The following is a 15,643-nucleotide window of genomic DNA, read 5'->3' on the forward strand; positions in this document are numbered from 1 at the left end:
CTGCAAAGCATAGGCCAGGTCCATATCCCTTTTGGGTGTTTCCTTCAAAGGCTTTGCCATTTTTGTTAAAAATTATTAGATGGGGGCGGCTGCAAAGTTTAAGAAGAGGGGGTCACAGAGGTCACAAAAAAAGACCTGGATCTCAAGGATTTACACTGAAGGCTTCCACTTGGCCATCCAACCTGAATTTCTGCATATTATCGCCACCAATGAGGCCCAGGTGTTGCATACAGCCTCCCATACAAGTCAAAGGCTGTACACAGGTATAGACTGCATAAACTCATGGATACGTACCATGTTTCCCCGAAAGTAAGACCTACCCCGAAAGTAAGACCTAGCGCTATCTTCAGGGATTTCTGTAATATAAGAAGAGCGGACAGCTGCAGCCAGGTACCCGTAAGACATCCCCCGAAAATAAGACCTAGTGTCTTTTTTCGTGGAAAAAAAATATAAGACACTGTCTTATTTTTCGGGGAAACACGGTATGTGCACATACCCCCGAACGCAGACTATCTTCCGTACGTATGCGAGAGTTCATGCAACACAAATCTAACGGCCCCTAAAGCCAATGGCTCGGCACAGGGCTGTAACTATAGATCACAGGGCCCCATAACAAAAATGTGATGGGGCCCTCTCTGACAACCTCTCTCTGAGCTGTGAGTATTATTATTATACAGGATTTATATAGCGCCAACAGTTTGCGCAGCGCTTTACAATATAAGGAAGACATTACAATCACAATACAATTCAAGACAAGATGGTAAGGAGGGCCCTGCCCCTGAGGGCTTACAATCTAAAAGGGAGGGGCCAGTGATACATGAGGAGGGAGCTGTGTGGTGCTAAATTGTTTGCGAATGTGATAGTTTAGTGGTTAGGTTGAGGTGGGATAAGCTTCCCAGAAGACATGAGTCTTAAGGGAACACCTAAAAACAGTCAGAGTGGGAGATAGATGGACAGGTTGGGGTAAAGAGTTTCATAGGATTGGAGAGACTCAAATAAAGTCCTGAAGGCGAGCATGGGTGGAGTTGATGAGGGAGCTGGAAAGCAGGAGGTCTTTTGAAGAGCGGAGGGGACGGTTAGGGTGATACTTTGAGACCAGGTTTGAGATATAGCCGGGGGCAGAGTTGTGGATGGCTGGAGTAACGATGCCAAGATCCCAAAAACTCCTTTTGTGCATGCTAAGTCATCTCTTCACTGTAGACTTGACATTGGATCAGCGTTGTCGTCAACTGGAACCACTCCAACCCTTAATGATACAGTATAGTATTATCTTTAGACGTTCTATTTTTAATTTGCCTCAATGACCTACTGGGGCCCCTGTCCACCTCCAGGCCCCATAGCAGCCACCTGGGCGCTCAAGGACACAAGAGGTGGGCAAGGAGCCTTCGGAAAAGGTGGTGTGCTGTGGCAGTGCCCATATGACTCTCATGATAGGTTTATGAGTCAGAGGCTTGTTCATCCAATGGAACATTTGACCCATCCAGAGGTCAAATTCTTGTGGGGGAGCTGAGAAGCTGTAGCTTTTCCTTTACATGGGTCCCTGTAAAGGTGAGTAAGTAAATGCTTGTTTCACAGACGGCCACCTGCATATGGCTACCTGTGGCAGTAGAAGGTAAATTCCAGCATATATACCATACCAGGGAGCTGCAGGCGCTGCGTACAGCCTCCCATAGAAATCAATGGCTGTACGCAGGTATATGCCGGACTTGTGTAAACACTTGCATTCGTACAGACACGCAGCTCGTAATTCAGACACTGTGTGCTTATGGTTGTGCACCAGCACACATGCGCATGTTTGCACAAATGCAGCATATACCCATGTTGACTTCAATGGGCGCTGTACGCAGCTCCCTGGTGGGGCCAATACATTGTATGGCCTCAGGCGCCATGTGCATAGGCCTTAAGAGAAGGAGAAGCTATCAGACTCTTAAAGGAGAACTATGGGGTTAAGGCTTTTCCCCATAGTTCTCCTTCGGGTAACGGTAGGACACAAACTAGCGTCCTCCCGTCACCCTAAGCTCAGTATAGCGCGCGCTGCAGCTCGCGGTATACTGAGACGCCACAGTATACCGCGAGCTACTGCTCGCGGTATACTGAGATGCTGAAGCGGATCCCAACAATTATGCCGGGATCCGCCCAGCTGCGTGAGTGACAGCTGGCTCTGCCTATCTAGAGGCAGAGCCAGCTGTACTCGCCCCCTCCCCGTCCGTTCAGCCAGTCAGCGCTGGCGGAGCAGGGAGGGGGGAATCCTGCCCCTCCCCTGTCATGGCAGAGAGCTGTGACTGGATCGAGAGGTGAGCGAACGCCGGTATGTGTTCGCTCACCTCCCGATCTACTGAGCGGACCTGTGACAGTCTCATTGTCACAGGTCGGCTAGAACTATGAGGTGATTTAAAAGCACTCACCTCATAGTTCTCCTTTAAAGATGATGCTAGAATTTGGAAGAAGCCCAACATTTATTCTTAATATTCCTCTACAAAACATGCATTGAATGACCCTCCCTCAGGCACTTCTATCGGGACTGATGGAGGGTCATGTGGCCACCTTTATCATGAAGGAAATGTTTGGTTCTGGCCCGAAGCGAGCTTTAATGTTTGTAGACAACTCTTCGTTTGGAAAGATTGTGTGGCAGCTGGGACTTTTATTTACGACTCTCCGCCGTGTTTTGTTGTAGACTTTAGATTGGTGCAAACGCCCTTCTCAATCTCTGGTAGGAAATCTGCTGCTGTGTTGGATGTTTATGACTCAATATATATGTTTATAGCCAATGCTCTATTGTCAGCCACATATATAACTATAATTGGTGTATTTTAGGGGTGAGCAACCTACGGCACTCCAGCTGTGGCGGAATTACAAATCCCACAAGGCACTGCAAGGCTCTAACAGCCACAGGCATGACTCCCAGAGGCAGGGGCATGATAGGCATTGTCGTTTCACCACAGCTGGAGGGCCGGGGCTGCCTACCCCTGTTGCATTCAAAGAGGTTTTTTTTAATATGTTTCTCATGCTTAGTTTTAGCCAATGGAAGAGCTAGTTACTAGGAGGAGGAGAAGTCTGTTAGGCACTTAAGCATGCTTTTTTTTTTACAGGCGTTTTTAAGTTGAAGTCTTTGGGGCCAAACATGCGCAATACTGCCCAAAAAGAAGCTCATCTACTTTTTTTGAACTACTAGTGACGGGCACCACTGAAAAGAATGGGACTCTTTATGTTGAGCATTGTCATGCTTCGGAAAACAGCAACTACACACTTAGGTTTAAATGGTTTATACTTTTTCATTTGTAAGCCACCTTGTTGACCCGTCTTTGCCCCATGGTTGACTTGTCTTTGCTTAATGTGATTTGAAACCTCCTCCCATGTTTGGATCCTCCTCCCTCCATTGTTTCTATGCCCTGGGGTGCTGCTTTTGCTCCCCACCAATAATCACCTCCCTGATCAAAAGGTCTGGCACTTGTCTGGCTGAGGAACAAGTGTACAAATCTTCAGGGCATATATGTCCTCCTGGTGGACTTTAGAAGCAGATTAATACCATCTCAGGTCAGGGCCATTCCGACCACTTCTTATACAGTAGTAGGCCTCCAGGGGAGATATAATCCATCACAATGTAATTAACTGAACTCAACGAGGAATGTGAATGTGTTGGTTTGGTTGTGCCTATGGGCATTAGGTGGTGCTTGGTCCTCTTGCACATACACACATTCAAGTGCATGAATCCAGAACACGCGCAGACACTTGGGTAGAGGTGAGCGAACGCCGGTATGTGTTCGCTCACCTCCCGATCTACTGAGCGGACCTGTGACAGTCTCATTGTCACAGGTCGGCTAGAACTATGAGGTGATTGAAAAGCACTCACCTCATAGTTCTCCTTTAAAGATGATGCTAGAATTTGGAAGAAGCCCAACATTTATTCTTAATATTCCTCTACAAAACATGCATTGAATGACCCTCCCTCAGGCACTTCTATCGGGACTGATGGAGGGTCATGTGGCCACCTTTATCATGAAGGAAATGTTTGGTTCTGGCCCGAAGCGAGCTTTAATGTTTGTAGACAACTCTTCGTTTGGAAAGATTGTGTGGCAGCTGGGACTTTTATTTACGACTCTCCGCCGTGTTTTGTTGTAGACTTTAGATTGGTGCAAACGCCCTTCTCAATCTCTGGTAGGAAATCTGCTGCTGTGTTGGATGTTTATGACTCAATATATATGTTTATAGCCAATGCTCTATTGTCAGCCACATATATAACTATAATTGGTGTATTTTAGGGGTGAGCAACCTACGGCACTCCAGCTGTGGCGGAATTACAAATCCCACAAGGCACTGCAAGGCTCTAACAGCCACAGGCATGACTCCCAGAGGCAGGGGCATGATAGGCATTGTCGTTTCACCACAGCTGGAGGGCCGGGGCTGCCTACCCCTGTTGCATTCAAAGAGGTTTTTTTTAATATGTTTCTCATGCTTAGTTTTAGCCAATGGAAGAGCTAGTTACTAGGAGGAGGAGAAGTCTGTTAGGCACTTAAGCATGCTTTTTTTTTTACAGGCGTTTTTAAGTTGAAGTCTTTGGGGCCAAACATGCGCAATACTGCCCAAAAAGAAGCTCATCTACTTTTTTTGAACTACTAGTGACGGGCACCACTGAAAAGAATGGGACTCTTTATGTTGAGCATTGTCATGCTTCGGAAAACAGCAACTACACACTTAGGTTTAAATGGTTTATACTTTTTCATTTGTAAGCCACCTTGTTGACCCGTCTTTGCCCCATGGTTGACTTGTCTTTGCTTAATGTGATTTGAAACCTCCTCCCATGTTTGGATCCTCCTCCCTCCATTGTTTCTATGCCCTGGGGTGCTGCTTTTGCTCCCCACCAATAATCACCTCCCTGATCAAAAGGTCTGGCACTTGTCTGGCTGAGGAACAAGTGTACAAATCTTCAGGGCATATATGTCCTCCTGGTGGACTTTAGAAGCAGATTAATACCATCTCAGGTCAGGGCCATTCCGACCACTTCTTATACAGTAGTAGGCCTCCAGGGGAGATATAATCCATCACAATGTAATTAACTGAACTCAACGAGGAATGTGAATGTGTTGGTTTGGTTGTGCCTATGGGCATTAGGTGGTGCTTGGTCCTCTTGCACATACACACATTCAAGTGCATGAATCCAGAACACGCGCAGACACTTGGGTGGGTCTAATTATAAAGCAGTGAATGTTACTTCTGGTGGAGAATCCGATTGGCAATATCAACAGGTTATAAAACTAAATTACTAGACATGTAATCTGTGGAAAGATTTGGTTCCGTTCGGATATTTCGTTATTTCGGGATTCGAATCCGAAATTTAATTCGGTTCGGGTTTCGGATTTGGACGAAATCCGAATTTTCATTAGTTTCGCATGAGTTTACCAACAAATTTACGTTAAGGCTACCACAGAAAACCATATACAGATATTAATATAAAAGCTGTATTTCCTAGACCCGAATGCCACTTGGGTCTGGGAGCCATATACATATATTACTAAAGCTGAGGCTCCCAGACCCAAGTGGCATTCGAGAGCTCCCGAATGCAATCCCGAAATTCGGATTCAAAATGGCATTCGAGTCTGGGAGCCATATACATGATGTATATTACTAAAGCTGAGGCTCCCAGACCCAAATGCCATTCAAGAGCTCCCAAATGCACTTTGGAAATTTGGATTCCAAATGCCATTTGGGTCTGGGAGCCTCAGCTTTAGTATTATATGTATATACTGTATATGGCTCCCATGTTGCCGTAACGGAAATTCATGTTCAGACCCATTCGGATGCATTAAACAGAAAAACACATCTGATTGGCCAGAAAAGTCAAATGTCCCATTGAATGAAATTCGGACGGGATCCGAAATTCGGAAACGGTAATTCGGCTTAGGACAAATTCGGATGCATTGGGATTCGGAGATTCGGATGTGTCCGCATTTTTAGAAAATTCATACAAATTTTGATTCGGAACGAAAGGAATTGCACATGTCTATAAATTACAAAGGACACTCAAAAAAACCCAAAAAAACTCCTGTGTTGATGATAGTAGTAGACCGCATCATATGTTAATTTTTTTTTTTCCCATTTCAGTGTCTTTTTTTCTTTTCTTGCGTCTCTCCTCGTGTCCTGGTCGTAAATTCGGACTGCGCATGCGCCCGCCCCAAGGTGCTTTGCGGCCGACCGAGAATCTTCAGATTTTCGGACGGGAGTGCGTGGAGAAGACACAGGTAAGTTTAAACCTATTTTAAAAGCGTTTAAAAAAAAACACTTTTTACAATCTAAACAGCTAGTTTACTGATCACATTGGCGCGCTGTTTGCGGTGATTTTGAAGAGAACGGTCTTCATCGTTTGTGTCTCCATCCTTAGAACAATGCTGAGCTCCGCTTTGAAGTTCCTACAACTGTTTGTTTTTCTTTTGCGTTGAAAACAAAACCCTTCACAAGTGTCGGAGGAAGCCATTGTCCGCAGTCCTGTACACAAAATCTCAATGACGTGTGATTAGGGGGTTTCCTTTTCTGAACTTGCTAATGGTTTTCCTTTCAGTGATGGACTTTGATCAGCGTTGTTTCATGTGGAGACACCCTGGGGGCTTAGTATTGAGGTTTACAGTAAAAACAGAGAACACGTCATGTCTCGGGCATCTTTTTCTGCCCGTAGTTATCCATAAAAAATATTCCGGCTGATTGTGGCTGTTCTAATGCTACTTGGCAAAGAATGAACCTAATCCAACTGCTCGAGGGCGCCAGTGAAGGGGGGCATGCAGACGGGGAGGGGGCTCCTTTAAGATGGCCGCCACAGTGGCGATCACACCTGTCAGCGCTCCCGCTCTCTCCTCCCGGCCGCTGCAGCTTCGGATCGGCCAGGAGGAGAGAGGGAGTGCTGACAGGTGTGATCACAGCCGCCTCTCTGAGAGCCCGCTTCGGCTGAGGAGCGGTCACGTGCAGCTTCCTCCGCCCACTTCACTTCCTATGGGCAGGCAGGAAAAACGCACCTCCGCCTGTTTAGGCAAAAAACCTTGCACCAGTGTTCTATCACAGATTGTGACTGTGTTAGAATGTGTGACCGGTGACGTGATCACACACTCTAATGTAATCACGCCCATTTTTTCGGCGGTGGAATGTGTGACCAGTCACGTGGTCACACATTCTAACGTAGTCACGCCCATTTTTTTCCGGGGTAAAAATGTGTGACCGGCAAAAGGTGAAGAATTCAAAGCTTTCAATCAGGAAGCCGGGCGCAGGGTGCAATGACACAGCGCCCGGCTTTCTGATTGGCCGGGAAGCCGGCTTCATGCTCCCTCGTCATCTCAAGCCGGACGCCGCCTTTTTATATGGCGCCCGGCTTCCATGATTGGCCAGCAAGCCGGCTCCTTGCTTTCTCCTCATATAGTGACGAGAAGCATGGGGACGGCTTCCTTGCTAATCAGGAAGCCAGATGACGAGTCATTACACACCGCCTGGCTTCCTGAATGGGACTTCCGGTACTCGGCATTCGGTATCGGCGAGTACCAAAAAAAAATATATTGGTACTCGTACTCGGTACCGAAATACCGGTATTGGTGCATCCCTAATTGAAACTGTGGAAAAAAGTGAAGAGGTGTGTGGGCAAGACTTGGGTTTGTTCGTGGCTGCAAGGCAGATGCCAGATTGGGGCAGGCACCAGTGGCTTGTGGTCTCCTGGAAGTCCTCCAGAGCGCTATCTTTTAGAATTGGTTAGGTTCTTGGTAGATTTGGGCTTTGATAGGTGGTTTCTCTTGGAATTGGTTAGGTTCCTGGTACAGCTGGGCTTTCATTTGTAGGGTGGTTTCTTTTGACTCTAGATAACATCTGTGAAACATTCTTGTGATTAGCAAGAAACAATTATAACATAATGCAAGTGAATAAAAATGTATTGTCAGAAGTGGGATTTGAACCCACGCCTCCATTCGGAGACCAGAACACCCAGCTTTGGGGAAGAGCCCAACCTCTTGAGTCTGGCGCCTTAGACCGCTCGGCCATCCTGACAACTGTTAAAATAACATGTGACTATGTCATTTGTCAGAGACTTTGAGCACTGAAAGTGTAATATGAGCTCTTGCGTCAGTCTTATATGGGTTGGGTCACGGACGTGTTTGTGTTGGGTTGTCATAGGATCACGTAGCCGAGGGTTGGATGAATCATGATAGTGTGTGGTTATTGTACAAGTCTTTTGGCAGACGATGCAGTTTCAACTTTGTATTTAGGTGCTTGAACAACCTATAATGTCATTTTTTGCATCGATACCAATACACAGACCAAGTTCCTAATCCAAAGTGCATGTTAAACTCCATGAGGGGAATTTATCAAAACCAGAGCAGATTTGCATGTCAACCAATCAGCTTCTATCTTTCATTTTCAAAGCATAACTGAACAAACTGAAAAAAGCAGCTGATTGGTTGCCATATCCAACGGCTCCAGATTCTGTCTGCTCCAGTTTTAATAAATGTGCCCCTCTATGTTTGGAAATTTGAGCAAAATGTTCAAATTCTTAATGTTTACAGCAACAGTCTATATAATTGTGTACACTTGCTGGAGCCCATCTTTCACAGTTGGCTGTGTGGCCTAATGGATAAGGCGTCTGACTTCGAATTTGAGGGTTCGAGTCCCCCCATGGTCGTTTTTGCACTTCTGTGAAAGTATTTTTTATGTAATGTAATTTTTTTGAAATGGCCCCGAGACTTGTAATAATTTCTAGATAAAGGAATGACGGTTGACTATTTAATATTGTACATATAATGAGATGCAAATCCAGATAATATTGTTGTACGGTAAGAATAAACTGGAGTATAAAATCGGTGTGGCCCGGTTCACACCTGGGCGTTTTGTAGCGCATTCCTACGCTCTGCAAAACGCTCAAACACCAAAATCCCATTATTTCCTATGGGTATGGTTCACACCTGGGCATATTACAGGCCGTATGAACGCGCTACAAAACGCCCTACGCCCAAAGAAGTACAGGAGCTTCGTTGGGGCGTATTTGCCGTGCGTATCCATTGGGATACAGCCAAGTAGCCCTCGGAAACGCGCGTTTGTCGCGCGTTTTTTTTACCACGAATCGCGGTAAAAACGCAAGACAAACGCGCATATCGATACGGCTAGGTGTGAACCCAGCCTAAGGAAAATTCTTGGTAGATTTGGGCTTTGATAGGTGGTTTCTCTTGGAATTGGTTAAACAGACATGTTTGTGTTGGGTTGTCTTAGGACTACGTAGCCTTGCATGAAACAATTATAATTTAATGCAAGTTAAGAAAAGTATATTGTCAGAAGTGGGATTTGAACCCACGCCTCCATTCGGAGACCAGAACACCCAGCTTTGGGGAAGAGCCCAACCTCTTGAGTCTGGCGCCTTAGACCGCTCGGCCATCCTGACAACTGTTAAAATAACATGTGACTATGTCATTTGTCAGAGACTTTGAGCACTGAAAGTGTAATATGAGCTCTTGCGTCAGTCACATGCGTTGGGTCACAGACATGTTTGTGTTGGGTTGTCTTAGGACTACGTAGCCTGGCATGAAACAATTATAATGTAATGCAAGTTAAGAAAAGTATATTGTCAGAAGTGGGATTTGAACCCACGCCTCCAATCGGAGACCAGAACACCCAGCTTTGGTGAAGAGCCCAACCTCTTGAGTCTGGCGCCTTAGACCGCTCGGCCATCCTGACAACTGACTCTTGTGTCAGTCTTTCCTCTTCAAGGTGGTTTTAATAAAGTTTAATGAAGGTGTGGGAGACAGTACAGTGGTGTGTGGACTTTGTGGTGAATGTCCAATTGGGGCCGGCACCTGCAGCTGGTGGTCGCATGTAATCCTAGATCATTGTCGCTTGGAATTTGTTAGGTTCTTGGTAGAGTTGGGCTTTCATTGGTGGGGTCAGGGGCGTATCTGCCGCGAGGCAAACAAGTCGTTTGCCTGGAGCGGCAGATTCGCTGAGAGCGGCGTTGCACCGTTAATTTTGTGATTAGCATGAAACAATCATAACATCATGGAAGTTAAAAAATAAAAACAGACTGTCAGAAGTGGGATTTGAACCCACGCCTCCATTCGGAGACCAGAACACCCAGCTTTGGGGAAGAGCCCAATCTCTCTTGAGTCTGGCGCCTTAGACCACTCGGCCATCCTGACAACTGGTTCTACTGGGTCAGGCTGCATCAATCTTGGAAGTCTTTCAGCAGTATACTTGTATTCCAATTTTTTGTGTCAGTCTTTGTTTTTTGGGTCAGAACCCAAATTGGGCCACAGACATGTTTGTGATGGGTCGCCTAAAATGTAGCGTAGTCTTACTGTATGTGAGTCGAGATCTAAATTGGGTCACGGACATGTTTGTGATGGGTCGCCTGGAATGTAGCCTATCTAGAGGCAGAGCCAGCTGTGCCCGCCCCCTCCCCCATCTGTTCCGCCAGTCAGCGCTGGAGGATCGGAGCGGGGAGGGGGGGGAATCCCTGCAGGGAGCCGTGAGTGACAGTCACCCCTCTCTGCAGGGACAGGATCGAGAAGTGAGCAAGCGTAGTATGTGTTCGCTCACTTGCCGATCTATTGAGCCGACCTGTGACAGTCTCATTGTCACAGGTCGGCTCGAACTATGAGGATAAGTGGAAATCACTCACCTCATAGTTCTCCTTTAATAAAAAAACTTTGTAAGGAAAAAAATTCCCTGTGCTATTGAAATCAAATCGAAAGTGTTGAAAATCACACAGTGCCCACTGAGTGCAAGTGGTAAATTAAAGTATTGTTATGTAAAGTTTTCTGGGATTACCACATTTAAGTAACTGTAATTAATATAAGGCAGAAACTAAGTTTGGAAATGTAAAATGTTGATTGTGGTCTACACTGGTACTAAACTTGTGTCAAATTGCTGAAAGTTGGTGCTTGTAGGTGACCGTGTGGCCTAATGGATAAGGCGTCTGACTTCGAATCAGAAGATTGAGGGTTCGAGTCCCTTCATGGTCGATTTTGTATTTCATTGAAAGTTTTTTTTTTATACTGTTATAATATTTCCAAAACCTAAAGAAATATCCAATAGGTCACACGGCCAACTACAAGGCACTCTTTTGAGCAAATTTACACCATTTTTTGGTATTATTATTAAACAAATTTTTATATTTTGATCATCCTTCCAAAACTTATTGCCAAACTCAGGTTTTGGAAATATGACGCCTTATCCATTAGGCCACATGATCAACTACAAGGCATTCTTTTGAGCAAATTTACACACTTTTTTGTACTACTATTAAACAAAAATTTTTAGAGGTGCACCAAAATAGAAATTTTAAAAACGAAACCGAAATAAAAAAAATTGTCAGGCCGAAACCGAAAATGTTTTTATTTTAATTTTTTCACATTTTAAAAATATTTCATTTCAATTAAGAGGGGCGAAAAAAATGTCTGCCCCGGGAGCCCAGAACTCTGGTTACGCCACTGCTGTCACGGGAGGCTGAACGAGCGGAGCAGGGATGAGAGCCCAGCCTCCTGTGACAACGCTGGCTGTCTCCACCCCCACACCGCTCTGTAGGAAAGAAACCTGGGATGCGCCGATGTACCGGCAGGAAAATTGCACTGCAAAAAAGTTTATATTCCAAAACTTATTTCCACACGTAGGTTTTGGAAGTATAATCAAAATACACATTTTTGTTTTTACAATAGTACAGAAAAGTCTGTATATTTGCCCAAATTGGTGATTTCCAGTAGACCGTGTGGCCTAATGGATAAGGCGTCTGACTTCGGATCAGAAGATTGAGGGTTCGAGTCCCTTCATGGTCGATTTTGTATTTCTGCGAAAGTATTTTTTTTATGTAATGTTAGATTTTTTCAAATGAACTCCTGTAATAAGATGGAAAGAAAACGTTATACATTTTCCCACCCGTGATGCCGCCACCAATGTCAAAATCAACACATACAGGGGACTAGAGGGTGTGCAGGGCACAGAGTGCAGAGAATTGCACAGGCAAGGTTGTGAGGTGAAGAGAAACCCCGGTGATAGTTGAAAATTGAAAAAAAAAGATTATTTCCAAGAATTTATTTCTCTGCTTTACTAACGCTGACAGAAATGATGAAGAGCACCCGTAATATGTTCCATGGCCAATGCTATTTGTCCATTATTATTATTATAGAGTATTTATATAGCGCCAACAGTTTGCGCTGCGCTTTACAATATAAGGAAGACATTACAATCACAATACAAATCAAGACAAGATGGTGAGGAGGGCCCCGCCCCTCATTGCTTTCAATCTAAAAGGGAGGGGCCAGTGATACATGAGGAGGCAGCTGTGTGGGGATGAATTGTTTGAGAACGTGATGGTTGAGCGGTTAGGTTGAGGTGGGATCGGCTTCCCTGAAGAGAAAAGTCTGAAGGGATCGCCTAAAGGCGGCCAGAGTGGGAGATAGTCAGACAGGTTGGGGTAAAGGAGAACTATGGGGAAAAGCCTTAACCCCATAGTTCTTTAAACAAAATGTTATATTCCAAAACTTATTTCCACACGTAGGTTTTGGAAGTATGATCAAAATACACATTTTTGTTTTTATAATAGTACAGAAAAGTCTGTATATATGCCCAAAAATAGCAGCTTGTAGTTGACCGTGTGGCCTAATGGATAAGGCGTCTGACTTCGGATCAGAAGATTGAGGGTTCGAGTCCCTTCATGGTCGATTTTGTACTTCCAGTTTTGCTGTCTGTACCGTCACTTCCTGCTTTACTTACCGCTATCTGCCCTATTGTGATATGTAGCAATTGGCGATATTTTTAATTGTAACTGTGCATATTTATCTACAAATATAACAAATAAAAAAGTATTTTTTACATGCTATTAAAATATAAAAAATATAAATACTTAATTTTCATATTTTTTTACCTATATATTTTATTTACATTTTGAAGCAGTTTAAACTAAGGACACTGGGACTGTGGTAGGTGCACCCGACAAGTGTTTGCATTAGTATGTGCACATTCGTGGATACGGGGGACTTTTTTGGGGGTATTTGTACATTTATTTTATTTAAATTTATTATTACAACTTTTTTTTTACTTAACTCCATTGCTATCACATGGAGGGGGGCTCGCAAGGCTCTATCTAGCAACCCCGGGAAGCGATCTGGCAACAGCTCGGCCACCACAATCCCTTCCAGTGTAATGCCAACAGTTGGATTTACACGGGGTAGACAGACTCCCGGCGTCTATAGCTAAGACACACATTGCTGGCAGCGAAAGGGTTCATTCAAAGTACATCCGTTATTAATCACTTCCTGTGGGTGGCCATACAAATACAGCCGACTGCTGAATTGGTATCAGTGGTATCAGTGCGAACAGCAGACAATTGCTTGTTCAGATACAAGCACTGCGGCGACTATATAGCCACCAGAGGGCTTGTACCAATCGGCGGAGTGTGCTGCCGGCTGAATGTGTTAGACGCTGCAGACGGAGAGAGGCAGGACACCTCTCCCCGTGTGCAACGCCGGCCACATTCGGCCACACAGCCGGCCACATTCGGCCACACGAGCACCGCGGGAGGACAGGATGCCGGCGCCTCTAGAACGCACTGGAATGCAAGCCAGCCGACTCCCTGCGTTCAGGGGCGGGAGGGGGCGTGGGGTGTTATTGAAGTCAATGGCACCGCAGCCACGCCCCCCACCCACAGTGTGATCGCCTGCCTGCATTCCGGTCCAGTGCAATCTGCAAAAAATAGTGCTTGCAGCATTCCCGGGTGTGGGCGATCGCACTGCGGTTGATGGGCGTGGCTGCGGTGCCATTGACTTCAATGCACCGCCACGCCCCCCCACTCCATCCTGAATGCAGGTGTTTTTTCGTTGGTAGATCTCATTGAGCTCGTCATTTGAAAAGTAGATCTCCGAATGAAAAACTGTGGGCGCCCCTGTATTATATGCATTGCTTTTTGTTATGTTATGGGCAGGGCCCTACACTACCATCTTGTCTTGAATTGTATCGTGATTGTAATGTCTTCCTTGTATTGTAAAGCGCTGCGCAAACTGTTGGCGCCATGTAAATCCTGTATAATAATAATTGCATTATCTTACAGCTACTCCATGGTGTAGACATCACTCTTTGCTAAACTTGCTTTGAAATGTCTTCTCGGTGGGTTTCCTTTGCTCATAGTCTGCTGTGATTTGTTCGTGTGAATACCGAGACCCGAGAAAGAACATGCAAATGAAGAGCGGGGGGTTAATAAAAAGAAATGTGACGCTTCAGGAAACTGGATAACGTAAATTTGTGTAATTTCTGATTTAAAAATTTCAGAAAGGAAAAAAGATTTGTCAGAAGTGGGATTTGAACCCACGCCTCCATTCGGAGACCAGAACACCCATGCTCGGGGAAGAGATTACTCTTGAGTCTGGCGCCTTAGACCACTCGGCCATCCTGACAACTGCTGCATTGCTGCTCCCGCCTGCTCTGGTGAATGCAGCCAGTGGCCACGTCTTCTCATGTACATATTCTTTATATATTTGTAGACATTGTTCTTTCTTTGTATCTCAAACTGCTCGTTGATATCATGTTTGCTGCAACGTTCGTTCACATTTTCACCCGATTTCTCTTTTCCCCCCTGGTTTGGGCATTGAGGAAATGAAGGGGAAATCTCGACCAATAGGGACACATACAGCATTAGAAACACAACAGAGGATTTAACCCTTTCGCTGCCAGAGCCGTGTTTCCATTCTCTGCACACATTATAATACATTTTAGGCCTGAAAATTACTTAAACCCCCCCCCCCGAATTATATATTTCCTGAAAGCAGAGACCTTATAGAATAAAATGGTGGCACTTGCTAATTTTTATGGTGCATGGTATTAGCGCAATTCTTTATCAAACCCAACATTTTAATCAAAAAATATATTTAAGTTTATTGTAGTGCACTAAAAATACAATATAATACCCATTTTTTTGTACAATATAAAAGATGAGGTTATGCTGAGTAGATAGATATCCAACATGCCAAGCTTAAAAATTGCTTGTGGCCATGACTAGGTGAAAAAATACATCCATAGGCGATGCTTTAAAAGCTTGCGCAGGTCATCAGTTTAGAACCTTGGTTCTCAACTGGAGGGTCGCGACCCCCGTGTTCGGTGGGTCACCGCATTCCTTCCACTTTTTTAGGCGAGAGGCTCCTCAGCCTCCCCTTAGTGCAGCACTGTCCATTCTCACACCGAGCAGTCATTCAAAATATTCTGCCAGCGTATGTGTTTCAGCTTGAGGTGGGATAGGATGGCACTATGGCCGCGAGGGAGCTCCATCCATACTTGCATTGCTTATAGCTCCCTCGCATGTTTTGCAGAGGTGCCTGGACCATAATGATGTCGCATTCTGGCTCCGTCACAGCACAGCAGCCCACACTGGACCCCAGGCTGAGGATCCACTCCAGTTCTCGTAAGGTAGGGAGACCGGATGGACCTTAACCCCTTGCCGTCCGGGCACCGTAAAATTATGGGTGGACGGCGGATCCTTCCCGGCGGGTGGACGTACATGTACGTGATTTTTTTCTCTGCTCGCGCGCGCGCCCCCTAGTGGGCGTGTGCGAGCAGAATCACGCTGGGAAGGATAACAGCCGTTACCGGCTGTCTCATACAAGAGAATTTGGCCGGCTCTATATGCGCCGATCGCTTGTATGACCTC

The 15,643-nt window shown here is 45.4% G+C and overlaps 8 non-coding genes across 8 annotated transcripts; 3 read left to right on the top strand and 5 right to left on the bottom strand.

The window, feature by feature from the left end:
• Positions 1-7,901: 7,901 nt before the first annotated feature.
• Positions 7,902-8,013, bottom strand: TRNAL-CAA. Its single transcript has 2 exons — positions 7,976-8,013; positions 7,902-7,947 (listed from the first exon to the last, which is right to left on the bottom strand). It is a non-coding gene; the product is annotated as a tRNA-Leu (tRNA).
• A 1,272-nt stretch (positions 8,014-9,285) lies between these two features.
• Positions 9,286-9,397, bottom strand: TRNAL-CAA. The gene is made up of 2 exons: positions 9,360-9,397; positions 9,286-9,331 (listed from the first exon to the last, which is right to left on the bottom strand). It is a non-coding gene; the product is annotated as a tRNA-Leu (tRNA).
• A 181-nt stretch (positions 9,398-9,578) lies between these two features.
• On the bottom strand, positions 9,579-9,690 carry TRNAL-CAA. The gene is made up of 2 exons: positions 9,653-9,690; positions 9,579-9,624 (listed from the first exon to the last, which is right to left on the bottom strand). It is a non-coding gene; the product is annotated as a tRNA-Leu (tRNA).
• Positions 9,691-10,034: 344 nt separating this feature from the next.
• Positions 10,035-10,148, bottom strand: TRNAL-CAA. The gene is made up of 2 exons: positions 10,111-10,148; positions 10,035-10,080 (listed from the first exon to the last, which is right to left on the bottom strand). It is a non-coding gene; the product is annotated as a tRNA-Leu (tRNA).
• A 752-nt stretch (positions 10,149-10,900) lies between these two features.
• Positions 10,901-10,973, top strand: TRNAR-UCG. Its single transcript has one exon. It is a non-coding gene; the product is annotated as a tRNA-Arg (tRNA).
• Positions 10,974-11,710: 737 nt separating this feature from the next.
• TRNAR-UCG lies at positions 11,711-11,783 on the top strand. The gene has a single exon. It is a non-coding gene; the product is annotated as a tRNA-Arg (tRNA).
• Positions 11,784-12,595: 812 nt separating this feature from the next.
• On the top strand, positions 12,596-12,668 carry TRNAR-UCG. Its single transcript has one exon. It is a non-coding gene; the product is annotated as a tRNA-Arg (tRNA).
• Positions 12,669-14,286: 1,618 nt separating this feature from the next.
• On the bottom strand, positions 14,287-14,396 carry TRNAL-CAA. Its single transcript has 2 exons — positions 14,359-14,396; positions 14,287-14,332 (listed from the first exon to the last, which is right to left on the bottom strand). It is a non-coding gene; the product is annotated as a tRNA-Leu (tRNA).
• Positions 14,397-15,643: the final 1,247 nt, after the last annotated feature.

This window comes from Nanorana parkeri, unplaced genomic scaffold (genome assembly GCF_000935625.1).
Source record: "Nanorana parkeri isolate BGI_ZX_2015 unplaced genomic scaffold, ASM93562v1 scaffold731, whole genome shotgun sequence".
Lineage (NCBI taxonomy): Eukaryota > Metazoa > Chordata > Amphibia > Anura > Dicroglossidae > Nanorana > Nanorana parkeri.